The following is a 17,616-nucleotide window of genomic DNA, read 5'->3' as shown; positions in this document are numbered from 1 at the left end:
ATAAAATCGAATCATAAATCTGAAACCTAGAATCGTTAGCCTCTTGTGTTTGGTATTTTCAAAATTCATACAAAAGATGAACTAGTTATGATGCAGAAACAAAACTAGTTATACCTTTTGTATCTTATAGACCTCACGATCTTCTATCGTATTCCTCTTCTTATCTCGGGCGTCGTGTGGGCGACGATCTACCGAGATGAGAATCCACACAAGCCTTCTTCTACCTTCTAAGTTTCGACCACCACCACCAAGCTCCAAGGGATGCTAGGAAACAAAGCCTCCTTTCTCTCCTTCTTCCTCAAGCAAGATTCGACCACTAAAAGCTCCAAGAGATGTGATGTCGCTGGCCTCCAAGGAAGAAGAGAAGAGGATGAGCAAGAGAAGAGGGTCGGCCACCAACAAGGAAAAGAGAGGAAAGGAATAATAGATGTGTTGTCTAAGGTGAGGCACCTCTACCCTCTCTTTTATATTCCTTGGTCTTGGCAAATAAGGAAAGTTTTAGACATAAGTAAAACTTCCTTATTTTCCTTGCCAATGAATAAAAGGAAAATTTAATTAAAAATTTCCATTTATTCTTTCTATGGTCGGCCACCTCATTGAGCTCCAAACAAGGAAAGTTTTAAACATAAAATTAAAACTTCCTTATTTGTTTCCGGAAAATTTTAAAATAAAAATTTCTCTTTTAAATTCTCTTCATGATTGGTTATAAAAGGAAACTTTTATAAATTAAAATCTCCCTTTTAAAACATGTTGATGATTTCAATTAAAGAATGTTTTCCCTAAAAATTAAAATCTTCCTTTTAATTACAAATAAAGAAATATATCAAACCTTTCTCTTAATCATTTGTAGAAACTAAAAAAGGAAAATTTTAATTTTTAAAACTCTCTTTTAAAATCATGGCTTCCACATAAGGAAAGATTTTTAAAATAAACTCCCTTTTATTTTTTATGTGGTCGGCCACCAAAGCTTGGGCTCCAAGCTAGGCCGGCCACATCTTAATACCATCCAAGGCTTGGTTTGGCTGGCCCTTGCTTGGGCTCCAAGCTTGGCTTGGTCGGCCACCTTAGGATGGGTAAGAAGGTGGGTTTAGGTGGATATAAGACTTTATAATTAAGAAGCTATAATAGGGACCTAGAGGAGGAATTGGTTTTGCTCTCCCGATGAACTTGAGCTTCCCGTGTTCGCCCCGAACACCCAACTCGAGTTCATCAATAATAACTCATACTAGTAAAGAGTTATTATTGAACTACCACACCAATCTCATATTACTATATGAGCTCCTTCTTATCATGAGTGTGTTAGTCTCCCTGTGTTTAAGATATCGAATGCCCAATAATTAAATGAGTTACTGACAACTCACTAAATTAATATCTAACTCCAAGAGTAGTACCACTCAACCTTATTGTCATGTCGGACTAAGTACACCTGTAGGGTTTACATGACAATCCTTATGAGCTCCTCTTAGGGGCATCATCAACCTAGATTGCTAGGACACAGTTTCCTTCTATAATCAACAACACACACTATAAATAATATTATTTTCCAACTTATCGAGCCTCTTAATTTATTGAACTAAATCTCACCCACTGATAAATTAAAGAAATAAATATTAAATATATGTGCTTGTTATTATATCAGGATTAAGAGCACACACTTCCATAATAACAAAGGTCTTGTTCTTTTATCAAGTCAGTATAAAAAGAAACTACCTTAAATGGTCCTACTCAATACACTCAGAGTATACTAGTGTAATTTTATAGTCAAGATAAATTAATACCAAATTACACTACAACTTAATCCAATGGTTTTTTCCTATCCATCTTAGTCGTGAGCTACTATTTATAAGGAACTGATAACATGATCTTCTGTGTGTGACACCATACACCATGTTATCTACAATATAAATTAATTGAACAACTACACTTAGCATATAAATGTAGACATTTGACCAATGTAATTCTTTTTTTATAAATGTTTACAAAAAGCTAGGCTTTTAGTATACACTCTAACACTACCAATCCTTATCCTCAATTGCCATGCATTTGTAGGAAGTTGCCAGTTTTCTCCTGTAGAAGTCAACCGGTAAGGAACTTTTATCTAACCTCTAGTAATTTAATAGTCATGATCCCTATGAAGTCTGTTAGCGAGGCAGCCTGTCACAATTGCCCCTCGGTCAAACGATATAGAAATGCATCATCATTCAATCCACATAAAGGCATAGGGGGCAAATGCACTCAACTATTCCACCTCCTTGTAGAGACTAGCTTCACCTTTCATGGTGATCCCCTAGATGTCTGTTAGCAGGGCAGCTTGTCACTAGCGCCCTTCGGTCATACGATCTAGGGGATCCCTCTACGAGATCTATAAGTATCACAAACATCCAATCAAGCATGGTAATTAAATCCAAACACAACAATCCACACAAGATCAAATAGATACAAAACATAACAACATCATTGAGATAGGAAATTGGCATATCCATGAGATTCTTACATCAAATCACACCACAAATACTCCCTTAGTCCTAGAACAATAAATCTACTCTATAATATAAAGATAGAGATCCAAATTCAAAGAGATCACAAATATTTCAATCCCAATCAAGAGAAGATATTAGAAATTCTTATCTAGTGATGAGGAGTGATCTTGGGAACCAATCCCTAGCTTCTGGAGTTGAATTAGAGATAGAAATAACCTTGGAATGCTGGATCAAGGCTGTAGAAGGTGAAGGTTGGCCCCAAACTTGATCTCCCCAAAAGGGAGAGCCTCCTCCCTTTGAAAGGGGAAGAAACCCTATTATATAAAGTAGGGCACGGGCACCACACGACCCCAACTGCTTTTCTGTCGGCCAAGGTCACACGGTTGTGTGGCCTTCACACGGCCATGCACTGCTCTACCACTGGCATAGGCAAAGCATGCATAAAATATGTGAATGTGCGTCAAAACATACTAAACAAGTGTATATAATCTATGCATATCACCATGCTTGGACAATTCTTTTATTGGCATGATTAACAAGAGATAAATATGATTTATATTTATGTTTCACCTTATACCCAAGTTTGGATCGATTGTATACGGCTCTTTGTTTTCCAAGAATCAGATCAAGATTCTTGGAATTCAAGGTGAACCATTCCAATGTTTCCTTCAGTTCCTTGACTAGACTTTTCAGTCTGGAATTTTCTTCCTCAAGTTGTTGGACTTGAGTTGAAGTTCCAGTCTAAACAGGTTTAGTCAAGGAGCATGGGTTAGTCACTTTTTTAAGGGTTGTTACCTCCTTTGGAAATGACTTAACCCGAACGTTGGATTTGTTAGAGTGTATACTAAAAGCATAATTTTTTGTAAACATTTACTTTTGAAGTAAATAATCACATTGGTTAAATGCCTACATTTATATGCTAAGTGTAGTTGTTCAATTAATTTATATTATAGATAACATGGTGTGTGGTGTCATACACAGAAGATCATGTTATCAATTCCTTATAAATTATAAATAGTATCACATGACTAAGATGGAAAGGAACAAACCATTGGAATAGTCGTAGTGTAATTTAGTATTAGTTTATCTTAACTATAAAATTACACTAGTACACTCTGAGTATATTGAGCAGGACCATTTAAGGTAAGTTCTTTTTACACTGATTGCATAAAAGAACAAGACCTTTGTTATTATGGAAGTGTGTGCTCTTAATCCTGATATAATAACAAGCACATATATCTAGTATTTATTTCTTTGACTTATCAAAGGGTGCAATTTAGTTCGATAAATCAATAGGCGCGATAAGTTGAAAAATGATATTAGTTATAGTGTGTGTTGTTGATTATAGAAGAAAACTGTGTCCTAGTAATCTAGGTTAATGATGTCCCCAAGAGAAGCTCATAAGAATTGTCATGTAAACCCTGCAGATGGACTTAGTTTGACATGATGATAAGATTGAGTGGTACTACTCTTGGAGCTAGATATTAATTAAGTGAGTTGTCAATAACCCATTTAATTAGTGGACATTCTATATCTTAAACACAGGGAGACTAACACACTCATGATAAGAAGGAGCCCAAAATGTAATTTGGGATTGGTGCGATAGTTCAATAATAATTCTTTAGTGGTATGAATTATTATTGATGAAATTAAGTTGGGTGTTCGGGGCGAACACGGGAAGCTTAATTTTATCGGGAGACCAAAATCAATTCCTCCACTCGGTCCCTATCGTAGCCACTTATTTATAAAGTATTATACACACCCATACTCACCTTTTTACCCACCTTAAGATGGCCGGCCAAGCCTATCTTGGAGCCCAAGCTAGGGCTGGCCAAACCAAGGTGAGTTGGTTTCATTAGGTGGCCAGCCCTAGCTTGAACCCAAGCTTGGTGTGGCCGGCCACAATAAATTAAAAGGTTTTTATTTTTTAAAATCTATCTTATGTGGAAGCCATGATTTTAAAAAAGAGTTTAAAATTTAAATCTTTCCTTTTATAGTTTTCAATAAAAGATTAAGTGAAAGTTTGATATCTTTCCTTATTTGTACTTAAAAGGTGTTGGTTGCTACTCGGAAAACCCAATAGCTCCACTGTACAAAAATTTTGTACATGATCTGAACCTTTCCTAGCTACCATGTGTTCTTTTAAGTTAAACTTGTATCTCCTGCGGAACTTAACACGTTTGATTCCAAGTTTAACTTATATGTTCTTTTAGATTTAGATTTGGATCTCCTGCGGAACTTAACACATTTGATCCAAATCACCTAGGTTATAAATTCAATTAAATATTAGTTTCCAAAATTGGCTTCCAGTACTGCATGGCGAGGCACTTGGCCTTCTTGGATATGGGAGCAACCACCACCGACTAGACAAAGCCTTTTAAGGAAAGTTAATATTTAATTTCCTTATATAACTCTAGGTTAACAAAAAGGAACAATCAAATCAAAAGGAAAAAGAAAAAGAACACAACATCGAAAATAAATTCGAAAAACAAGAATCGAATGCCTCTTGTATTTTGTATTTATACAAAGAAAAATTAACTAGTATGATGCGGAAATTAAATACTAGTTATACCTCTTCCTTGTATGCTAAAAACCACGAGATCTTCTGCCGTATCCCTCACCTCCTCTTGGACGTCGTGTGGGCGACAATCCTCCAAGACGAGCACCACCCGGAAAGCTTCTCCTCCTTCTCAAGAATTCGGCCACCACCACCACAAAAGAGCAAAAGAGAGCAAAGGGAAGAGAGGGAGAGGGGCCGGCCACTTGATGATCTCCAACAACACATTATCAATTGTTATGTTTTTCAAGGCCTCCCCTTTCCCCCTTTTTATATTAGTTTCCCAACGAAAAAATATGAAAAGAGTTTTATAAAAATTAGACTCATTCCTATTTCCTTTTAATTTTTTCTTTTTGTTTCCTTGTAATTAATCAATCCTAAATTGATTTATTTATTAAACAACAATTTGTTAATGTTTAATTATTTGACCGGCCCCTTGCTTGGGCACCAAGCAAGGTGGCCAGCCACTTATTAAAAGGAAAAGAAAGAAAAAAATTTTATAAAATTTTAAAAGAAGAAAACTTCTAATAAAATTTTACAAACTCTCTTTTTTTTTCTAATGTGGATATTAAAAGGAAAGTTTTAAAATTTAAAACCAATTTTTAAAATTTAAAACATCTCTAATAATATTTCTTTTTAAAATAAAGTTTTATAAATTTTACAACCCTCTTTTAAAACCTTGTGGCCTAATTTAAATTAGGAAAATTTTATAAATTTTTAAAATATCTCTTTTTACAAATTGTAAATATCTGAGGAAATTTAAAAATTTAAAAACAACCTTACTAATTTAAATATTGCGGCCGGCCCCTTTGCCCAAGGCAAGGGCCGGCCACTTCTAGAGAATATGTGGTCGGCCATTGCTTGGTCACCAAGCAATGAACCGGCCCCTTCTTGGACACCAAGATAGGCTTTTCTTTGGATGGACTTGAGACTTTATTGAGGCTACAACAGGGACCTAGAGGAGAAATTGGTTTGGGCCTTCCGATGAGCTCGATTATACCGTGCTCGCCCCGAACACACAACTCAAGTTCATCGATAATAACTCATTCCACTAGAGAGTTATTACCGCACTACCGCACCAATCCCAAATTACATTATGGGCTCCTTCTTATCATGAGTGTGTTAGTCTCCCTGTGTTTAAGATTACGAATGTCCACTAATTAAGTGAGTTACTGACAACTCATTTAATTAATATCTAGGTCCAAGAGTAGTACCACTCAACTTTATTGTCATGTTGGACTAGGTCCACCTACAGGGTTTAACATGGCAATCCTTATGAGCTCCTCTTGGGGACATTCTCAACCTAGATAACTAGGACACAGATTCCTTCTATAATCAACAATACATACTATAAGTAATTGTTGGTGCAACCTTAGGTCAAGGTTGACCTGGTTGACCCGACTCGAGGTGACTTGACTCGAGTTGTATTTTGATGTTTGACTTGGGAAGATTGTCGGTGCAACCTTAGGTCAAGGTTGACCTAGTTAAGTTGCATGTTGATGTTTGACACTCGTGAGAGAATTCTATTCTTGATATGGGACAAGAATAGATGTTTGGGAGATTATTGGTGCAACCGTAGGTCAAGGTTGACCTGGTTGACCTGATTCGGGAAAAAGTCCAAGTATGGAGACTTGGCACTGGAAAAGTCCAAGCAGGGAGCTTGGCACGCGAAAAGTCCAAGTATAGAGACTTGGCACGGAGAAGTCCAAGCAGGGAGCTTGGCACGAGGAAAAGTCCTAACTGGGATGTTAGGCAGTGTGGAAAGTCCCGTGAGTAAAGCCAGCGGTGGAAAAGTCCTAAGCGGATGTTAGGCAATGAGAAAGTCCTAAGCGGGATGTTAGGCGGTGTGGAAAGTCCCGTGAGTGAAGCGAAGGGTGGGAAAGTCCTAATCGGGATGTTAGGCGGTTGGAAAGTCCTGGTGAGTGAAACCAGGCAAGGAAAATCCAGATGGATCGGGGATGATCGGACTTGGTGTTGGAAAATCCAGATGGATCGGGGCGGACTTCTGGTGTTGGAAAATCCAGATGGATCGGATGATCGGACACTGGTGTTGAAAGTCCAAGTAGGTCAAAGGATTGACCGGACACTTGGTGGGAGTCTTAGCAGGTCAAGGGAGTGACCGGATGCTAAGCATGATGAACCAATAGGTCAAGGTTGACCGGATATTGGTTTGAAGTCTTGGGACTTGGTTTGGGCAAAAACCAAGCTCGGATCGGTCACCGCACCGATCGGATACTGTTTGCTCGATCGGTCGGTGACCGATCGATACAGCTCGAGCTCTGTTGACGTTCGATCGGCCCGTGACCGATCGCCAGTCGTAACAGAGGCGAAGAGCAGGTGCCGATCGGTCCACGCATCGATCAGGTCCTCGATCGGCCTGGGACCGATCGAGATGATGTCGCGAAGCACACCAGAGTTGGGATCGATGGACCGATCATGGTGTCCCGACGGTCCACGCATCAATCGAGTACGCATGAGGTTTCAGACGATCGATCGGTCCGGGACCGATCAAGACAGTCCCGATCGGTCCGTAGACCGATCGAGTTCTAGCTGCTGACGCAACGCTAGTTTCTTCATCTTTCCTTCGCAGTATAAAGGCCGAGGGCTTCTGGCGGCTTCTTCTTTCTTCTTGAGCTCGCTCTTGACCATCGAGCCGGTGTTTTGAGCTTTCTTGAGCTCTCATCGCCAAGCTCGCGTGAGTTTCCCGCCGGTGTTCTAGCCGGATCCGAGAAGTCGCGCTTCATCAAGGTTCCAATGACAACAAGAGGCAAGTGTTTTATAATTTCTATTGTTCTTGTTTGTTGTCTCTATTGTTGTACTCCTTTGTTTGCTGTTGCAAAAGATTGTGGTGAGGTTTCTCCACCCACAAGGAGTATATTATTAGCCGGTTCTCCGGGGACTCATCCACCGACGGATTGAGAGGCTTCGTCCACCTTACGGACACGCCGAGGAGTAGGAGTATCATCTCCGAACCTCGTTACATCGACGCGTTGAGGTTTTATCTTCTTGTTTTCGTTTCCTTGTTTGTTTTTCCGCTGCGCTAACGAATTGTAGGAAGAAACGCGATCGATTTGGGGTCGGCTATTCACACCCCCCTCTCTAGCCGTACGAAGGATCCCAACAAGTGGTATCAGAGCAAAGGTTCGCTCTTCATCGGATCAACACCCGTGGGAGCAAAGCTAGAGAATGGATCTCTATGGAGAAGATGTCACCATTCCACCCTTCTACGAATGCGGCGACTTCGCGTATTGGAAGGTAAGGATGAAGTATTTTCTTATGACTAACATAATGAATTGGTTTTGTGTACAAGAAGGATTTACTCCTCCGGTGGATAAGGAAGGAAAACCACTTGAGAAGAAGGAGTGGACAAGAGAACAAATTCACAAATCCGAAATCAACAAAGAGGTAACGAAAATAATTGAATTTTCATTGCCTACTAACATCTTGTGTAAGATAGGTTACAACAATGCCAAGGAATTATGGGATAACTTGGCCAAGTACCATGAAGAGAGCTCCACTTCAAGCCATGAAGAGGAGCCTAGTGAGCCAAGTAGCTCACATCATGAAGAGAGCAAATTGGAAGTTGAGGGTTACTCAACATCTAAAGAAGAAGAGGAAGTGAGTTCTTCTTCAAGATCGGAGCACGAAGAAGAAGCTTCTACCTCCGGGAGGGATGAAGAAGAGAGCATCCATTCATCCTCAACCCTAGGTAACTCAAACACTTTAAGTTCAAGTAAATTGCATATAATGTGTTTTGAGTGTAGGGAATTTGGGCACTACAAGAGTAAGTGTCCAAAGAGGGTAAGGAAGACTCCACCGGCGCCAAAGGTCAAGGTAGCCGGAGTCCCGACACGCAAGGGCAAGGAGCACGTGGTGTGCTTCCAATGCAAGCGAAGGGGACATTATCGGAGTCATTGTCCGAGGGGGAGGCAACCTCACAAGGGCAAGAGACCGAGCACTTCTATAGGGGGAGCTAAGGCAAACCCTAAGGTATCATTTAAGTCTCATTCGTGCAATACTAGTAAGATGCATGCTAGAAATTTTATTGCACTAGTCAATAATGATAAGCATGATAACATTAGAAATCGATACACATGCTTAGGTGCCAAACATGTGAGCCTAGATAAGGATAACACTAGGAAAGCCAACCCTAGAATTACCTCATCTAAGGTTAAGGAGAACCTAGGTAGGAATCCCAAATCAACTAGACACATGCCTAGGAATGCCTCAAAGAAAAATGACAAATCAAAAATTGAGGTACTAGAGAAGGAGAATCAAGTCTTGAGGTCAAGACTTGATACTTTGGAAAATGCTCTTAAGAACTTGGAGAAGTCATCTCTAGGGTTTAAGGGTCAAAAACCAATGTCCAAGGACAAAAAGGGTTTGGGTCACAAACTTAAGTCCCAAGTGGTCAAGCCCACCTATCATAATGTTCCATTCGATTATGGAACAAAACCTAGGGCTAGGAAGATCACTACCAAGGTCACAAGGGAAGTCACCCCTATAGTTGACCTTGATGAGACCCAAATGACCAAGGCTTTAAAGCCTAAGAGGGTCATTAGGAGGGTTGCTAGGGAAGTTATCCCTAGTGAATATTTAGTGAACCCAATGAGCTCTAATAGGTATTGGGTTCCTAGGAGCATTTTCTCTACCCCATAGATGGGTTAGAGAGTGTCAACTCTAATAAGAAGGGTAGTTAACCCAACTTTGAGGAAATTGACACTCAAGGAGCATTTTCAAGGTTTTTGGGAACTTTTGAAAATGAAATGGAATAATCTTTATCATTCACTCCTTGGAAGAGTAAAGTGTGCCAAAGTGAGAATATATTAATCTTACTTTAAATTGACACAATTTGGAAAAACCTAGAGAAATATCAAATTGGGATTTTGATATTCTCTTAGGTAATCAAGGCAATCCGGGCCTTAATTTAGAAGTGCTACTCTTGTAAAATTTTTAAAATGGTATAAATCAAACAAGAGATCAAGAAATGCCAATTTGGGTTTTGACATTTTCTTGGAGCACTTTGGGCAATCTAGGATTAGAATTTAAGTTAACTAAGTGTTTAAGGATACTTAGATAGGTAATCTAGGTATCTTATTTGTGTTAACTTACCATGGTTGTTTGCCATATGCCATGTCATGACATCATACTTATTTTATTATCATTTGAAATGTCATGATAATGCTTAGGTTATCTATATGTCATGTGTTAGTTTCGTTTCAAACTTTATGCCATGACATCATGACATTGGCACATGTTTTCCATTTATGATATCATTTATGCCATGTCATCATCTCTTGCATTAATAATCAATTGAATTGATTTAAGGATGAAAAACACATTTTGATATTGAGATCAAATTTGTGTTTAGAAAATGCATGAGACCTTAGTCTAAGATACCTAAACCCATATCTCACATCAAAATTGTCATGGATGTGTTTGATACACCTTAGATGTGTGTGAGATATTAGGATCATGAATTAGGATCAAGGTGCATAGTTCTTGTACCTAGATGAGCCTAACTCAAGAAATGGAGGATCATAGGGAAAGCTTGTGTACAAGTCATGTGCATCTAGCCCTAAGATTATGGTCCTAAATTCAAATGATTTTAAAACCATTTTAAAATTGATTTGAAAAACCTTGATGAAGCTTTCCTAGTGATAGCATTCATCATTGAACATTGTGATACAAAGTTGAGTTAAAACTTGAACTATTTCAAAGTTTTTGAACTTTGTATCAAGATTGAAAAATGGAAGTTATTTTCATAGAAAACTATTTTTCCATGATTGTATATGTTATGAGGAGTGTATCCTCAAAGTTTCATAATTTTTGAAATTTTTTGGAATTGTTTATGGGTTTCTGAATTTCGGGTAAAGGAAATTCAGGAATTCTGATAAGGGAGCTTGGATCGGTCACTGGACCGATCCAGAAAGGAGTGGATCGGTCACCGGACCGATCCAGAGGTGGATCGTCCGAGACCGATCCAAGAAGAGGCGTGAGGCGTCCGATCGGTGAATGTGGATCGATCCGGGACCGATCCATGGGATCCTCGATCGTCCGGTGACCGATCGGGTGTAAGCTGAATTTCGATCGTTGGTCTGAAATTTCAGCTGAAAATTGGGTTTTATGGATTTTTAAGGTTTGAAACTCTCCAAGACATTGTTGGTGCAATGGTCAAGGGGAGTTGACCTTTAGGGGAGTTTTATCTAATTGTCAAGGGGAGTTGACTTTTAGGGGAGTTTTTACTCCTTAAGACTTTTGAGGATTAGTGATATGGGATTATCGCTAAGTTGATTGTTGAGTTTAGTATCATAGGGGAAATTAAGAGTTTCAAATGAAAGGTATGGGACTTTCATTAGAAGAAACTCTTGACCTTGATAGCCTCCTTGTTCTTTTGATGTGTGTCAAAAAGGGGGAGAATTATTGGAGAACCCAAGTTAGGTTATCGGGTTAACCTAAGCTAGGAAAGAATGTCAAGGAATGTTCAAGGAAGAACATTGGAATTCTTTTGATGTATGTCAAAAGGGGGAGAATTATTGGAGAACCCAAGTTAGGTTATCGGGTTAACCTAAGGGGAGAATGTCCAGAGAATGTTCAAGGAAAGAACATGGACATTGGAAGATGGTTGGGAAACCTAAGTTAGGTTATCGGGTTAACCTAACTTGATTATGAGTTTTGTCAAACATCAAAAAGGGGGAGATTGTTGGTGCAACCTTAGGTCAAGGTTGACCTGGTTGACCCGACTCGAGGTGACTTGACTCGAGTTGTATTTTGATGTTTGACTTGGGAAGATTGTCGGTGCAACCTTAGGTCAAGGTTGACCTAGTTAAGTTGCATGTTGATGTTTGACACTCGTGAGAGAATTCTATTCTTGATATGGGACAAGAATAGATGTTTGGGAGATTATTGGTGCAACCGTAGGTCAAGGTTGACCTGGTTGACCTGATTCGGGAAAAAGTCCAAGTATGGAGACTTGGCAACGGAAAAGTCCAAGCAGGGAGCTTGGCACTGGAAAAGTCCAAGTATGGAGACTTGGCACTGGAAAAGTCCAAGCAGGGAGCTTGGCACGAGGAAAAGTCCTAACTGGGATGTTAGGCAGTGTGGAAAGTCCTGGTGAGTAAAGCCAGGCAGTGGAAAAGTCCTAACTGGGATGTTAGGCAATGAGAAAGTCCTAACTGGGATGTTAGGCAGTGTGGAAAGTCCGTGAGTGAAGCTAGCAAGGGAAAGTCCTAACCGGGATGTTAGGCGGTTGGAAAGTCCTGGTGAGTGAAACGCAAGGAAAATCCAGATGGATCGAGGATGATCGGACTTCTGGTGAAAATGGATCGTGGATGATCGGACTTCGGTGTTGGAAAATCCAGATGGATCGGGATGATCGGACTTCTGGTGTTGGAAAGTCCAAGTAGGTCAAAGGGATTGACCGACACTTGGTGGGGAGTCTTAGCAGGTCAAGGGAGTGACGGATGCTAAGCATGATGAACCAATAGGTCAAGGTTGACCGGATATTGGTTTGGAAGTCTTGGGACTTGGTTTGGGCAAAATTAAGCTCGGATCGGTCACCGACCGATCCAGGATACTTGTTGCTTCGATCGGTCGGTGACCGATCGATATCAAATGACTCTTGTTCGATCGATCCGGGTGACCGATCGCCAGGCAACAGAGGCGAAAGAAAGAGGCCGATCGGTCCACGCATCGATCAGGTCTCCCGATCGCGGGGGACCGATCAGACGATGTCGCGAAGCACGGCCAGAGTTGGGATCGGTCCGTGGACCGATCGGTTGTCCTGATCGGTCCACGCATCAACGAGTACGCATGAGAGGTTTCGTGATCGATCGACGGTCCGGGGACCGACAAGACAGTCTCGATCGGTCCGTAGACCGATCGAGTTCTAACGCAACGCTAGTTTCTTCATTGCTTCGCAGGTATAAAGGGGCTGAGGGCTTCTACAGGGCGGCTTCTTCTTTTCTTCTTGAGCTTCTGCTCTTCGACTACTGAGCTGCTGGTGTGCTCTTGAGCTTTGCTGAGCTCTCATCGCTGCTGAAGCTCTGCGTGAGTTTCCTGCTGGTGTTCTAGCTGCTGGATCTGAGAAGCTGCTGCTTCATCAAGGTTCCAGTCGACAACAAGAGGCAAGCAAGTGTTTTACAATTTCTATTGTTCTTGTTTGTTGTCTCTATTGTTGTACTCCTTTGTTTGCTGTTGCAAAAGATTGTGGTGAGGTTTCTCCACCCACAAGGAGTATATTATTAGCCGGTTCTCCGGGGACTCATCCACCGACGGATTGAGAGGCTTCGTCCACCTTACGGACACGCCGAGGAGTAGGAGTATCATCTCCGAACCTCGTTACATCGACGCGTTGAGGTTTGATCTTCTTGTTTTCGTTTCCTTGTTTGTTTTTCCGCTGCGCTAACGAATTGTAGGAAGAAACGCGATCGATTTGGGGTCGGCTATTCACACCCCCCTCTCTAGCCGTACGAAGGATCCCAACAGTAATATCATTTCTCAACTTATCGGGCATATTGATTTATCGAGCTAAACCTCACCCTTTGATAAGTCAAAGAAATAAATATTAAATATACATGCTTGTTATTATATTAGGATTAAGAGCACACACTTCCATGATAACTAAGGTCTAGTTCTTTTACTAAGTCAGTACAAAAAGAACTTACCTAAATGATCCTACTCAATACACTTAAAGTGTATCAGTGTAATTTATTAGTCAAGATAAACTAATACTTAATTACACTACGTCAATTCTGATGGTTTGTTCCTTTCCATCTTAGTCGTGAGCAACTATTTATAATTTATAGAGAACCGACAACATGATCTTCTAAGTGTGACTCCACACTCCATGTTATCTACTATATAAATTAATTGAACAATTACATTTAACAAATAAATGTAAACATTTGACCAATGTGATTCTTTATTTCAAAATAAATGTGTACAAAAGCTAAACTTTTAAGTATACACCCCAATAATCTCCCACTTATACTAAAAGTCTAAGCTGCCATATCTGTTGCCATACATCTGATTCCCATCCCCTCCACATGCCGATTAAAAGCTTTCGCCGGAAGGGCCTTAGTGAAAGGATCTGCCAGGTTATCTGCTGATGCTATCTTGGCGACGACAACTTCTCCTGGCTTGACGATGTCTCGTATCAGGTGGTAACTTGTGCTCTATATGTTTACTTACCTTATGGGCTCATGGTTCCTTCGAGTTTGCAACTGCTCCACTATTATCACAATAAATTGTAACGATCTTGGGCAAACCAGGAATCACATCTAAGTCCATTAGAAAGTTCCTGAGCCATACAGCTTCTTTGGCTGCCGCATACTCAGCTTCCATGGTTGAGTCTGAGACGCATTTCTGCTTAACACTCCTCCATGCAATGGCTCCACCTCCTAAAGTAAACACATAGCCTGATGTAGACTTACTGTTGTCCCTATCTGATTGGAAGTCCGAATCCGTGTAACCCACAGGGAGTAAATCGTCTGCTTGGTAAACTAGCATATAATCTCTAGTCCTTCTCAGGTACTTTAATATATAATTTAATGCAGTCCAATGTCCTTTTCCAGGGTTACTTTGATATCTGCTAACCATGCCCACGGCAAAACAGATATCAGGTCTCGTACACAATATTGCATACATAAGGCTTCCTACAGTCGAAGCATAAGGAACTGCCTTCATGTCCTCAATCTCTTTTGATGTTTTTGGAGACATCTCTTTAGATAAGGCTACTCCATGCCTAAAAGGTAAGAAACCTTTCTTGGAGTTTTGCATGCTAAAACGAGCAAGGATTGTATCTATATATAAAGCTTGGGATAAGCACAACATTCTTTTCTTGCGATCCCTTATAACTTTGATCCCAAGGATGTGTGCACATTCTCCTAAGTCCTTCATATCAAATTGTTTGGACAACCATACCCTTACGTCCGATAATACCTTGACATTGTTGCCAATTAACGAAATATCATCTACGTATAGTACAAGAAATACCACCATGTTTCCGTTACACTTCTTGTATACACAAGACTCATCCGGACACTGAATAAATCCATGTGACTAGATTACTTTATTAAACTGGATGTTCCAAGATCTTGAAGCTTGCTTCAGTCCATAAATGGACCGATTAAGCTTGCACACTAGATGCTCTTTGCCATTTTCAATGAACCCTTCTGGTTGCTTCATATGGATGTTTTCTTCAAGACTTCCATTAAGGAAAGCTGTCTTGACATTCATTTGCCAAATCTCATAATCCATATGAGCGGCAATGGATAAGAGTATCCGAATAGACTTAAGCATAGCTACCGGAGAAAATGTCTCCTCATAATCGATTCCCTCTTTCTGAGTGTACCCCTTCGCAACAATCCTTGCTTTGAAGGTTTCTACCTTCCCATCTGTCTCTCTTTTCCTTTTATAGATCCACTTGCATCCAATGGCTTTTACACAATCAGGTGGTTCTACAAGCTCCTAAACCTTAGTAGAATTCATAGATTCTATTTCAGAATTCATTGCCTTTTGCCAAGATACTGCATCTATATCTTGGAGTGCTTCATCATATGTCCGGGGATCTGGTTCATGTTTTCCTGGGATCAAGTCTGAAGACTCACCCAAAAACATGAATCTCTCAGGTTGCCTTACAACCCTCCCACTACGACGAGGCACCGTTTGTGGTTGTGTATCATGTGTGACACGTGTTGCAGTCTCTTGTAGTACTTCATCTTGTACTGTTGGTACCGAAGTAGACGTGTCCTCTCTAAGTTCTTCTAGAATAATTTTACTACTGGGCTTGTGATTCATTATATAGTCTTCTTCTAAAAACTGGGCATTGGTGCTAACAATGACCTTCTATTCTTTAGGACTATAAAATAAACCGCCTTTCGTTCCTCTGGGATACCCCACAAACATACGAACTTCTGTACGAGATTCTAACTTATCAGCATCTTGTTTCAGCACATGTGCTGGACTACCCCAAATCCAAATATGTCTTAGACTGGGCTTCCGCCCATTCCATAATTCTGTGGGAGTAGAAGATACTGATTTAGAAGGTACTAAGTTCAGAATGTGCGCTGTTGTTTCCAGAGCGTATCCCCAAAACGAATTTGGTAATTCTGAATAACTCATCATCGATCTAACCATCTCCATAAGAGTCCTATTCCTTCGTTCTGCCACACCATTCTGTTGGGGTGTACCAGGTGCGGACAATTGGGATTGAATCCCGGCCTCTGATAAGTAATTCCTAAACTCTCCTAAGAGGTATTCGCCACCATGATCAGACCGTAGTGTCTTGATACTTTTACCTAAACGTTTCTCCACATCAGCCTTGTACTTTTTGAACTTATCAAAGCACTCAAACTTGCGGCGCAATAGGTAAATGTATCCATATCTTGAATAATCGTCTATAAAAGAGATAAAATATTCAAAGCCACCTCTAGCCTGGATAGACATAGGACCACACAAATCAGAATGAACCAATTCTAACGCTTATTTGGCTCTATACCCCTTGGCCTTAAAAGGTCTCTTGGTCATCTTACCTTCCAAGCAGGATTCACACGTTGGAAAGTTTTCCAACTCTAATGGACCCAAGAGTCCATCGGCTACAAGCCTTTGAATCCTATTTAAGTTAATATGACCAAGCCTTAGATGCCAAAGATGTGTTTGGTTCATTTCCGAAGTTCTTTTCTCTTATTAGAGTTAGAAGATGTGTTATTAATTTTCATATTTTGCTTTATGGGAGAAATTAGATTTAAAGTATATAAATTGCCAACCAATACACCAGAACAGATAATCAATTTATTTCTCTTTATAACCACATTGTTACTAAGTGAAACTGAATATCCATCCAAATACAGTTTAGAAACTGAAATTAAATTCTTTCTAAAACTGGGTACATAAAGACAATTCCTTAAAACCATTTTCCTATTCCTATCAAATGATAAGTAGACGTCTCCCACTGCAACAGCCGCCACCTTAGTAGCATTGCCCATGTAGACAATTATCTCTCTATCAAATAGTCGTCGGATTTCCTGGAACCCCTGCAAAGAATTACAGACATGATTAGTGGCTCCCGTATCTACACACCAGGTGCTGATAGATAACACCGCTAAATATGTTTCAACTACTAGAGTATGAGATATACCTTTATTGTTCTGTTTCCTACGAGGACAGTCCGCCTTAATGTCCAAGTCCTATTTCCAATCATTACAATTGGGACTACTAAGTCTTTTCTATAGTATAACAACTAGGGAATTGACAAACATTTTAAATCCTAAGAATCACAAAAATATTTGGGCAAGATCAATTCTTTAAAATCCCTATGAATTTTGTATGGCACGATAGTGTGGACGTATACAAAATCAAAGAGGAGATTTTATCCATTAATTTTTTTATCTCGTCAACTTTACTTTATGACAAATAAAATTAATAGTTGATCTGTCTTTGATCAAATATTTGGTCAAAACTTTTTGAATTTAAAATAACATTGATTCCTCAAACAATATTATTTAAATTCACCAACACCTCAAACACCATGAATTTTGCATGCCACGATAGTGTAGACGTATACAAAATTTAAACATT

Source organism: Zingiber officinale, chromosome 11B (genome assembly GCF_018446385.1).
Source record: "Zingiber officinale cultivar Zhangliang chromosome 11B, Zo_v1.1, whole genome shotgun sequence".
Taxonomy (NCBI): Eukaryota; Viridiplantae; Streptophyta; class Magnoliopsida; order Zingiberales; family Zingiberaceae; genus Zingiber; species Zingiber officinale.
This window is presented reverse-complemented; position numbering follows the sequence as displayed.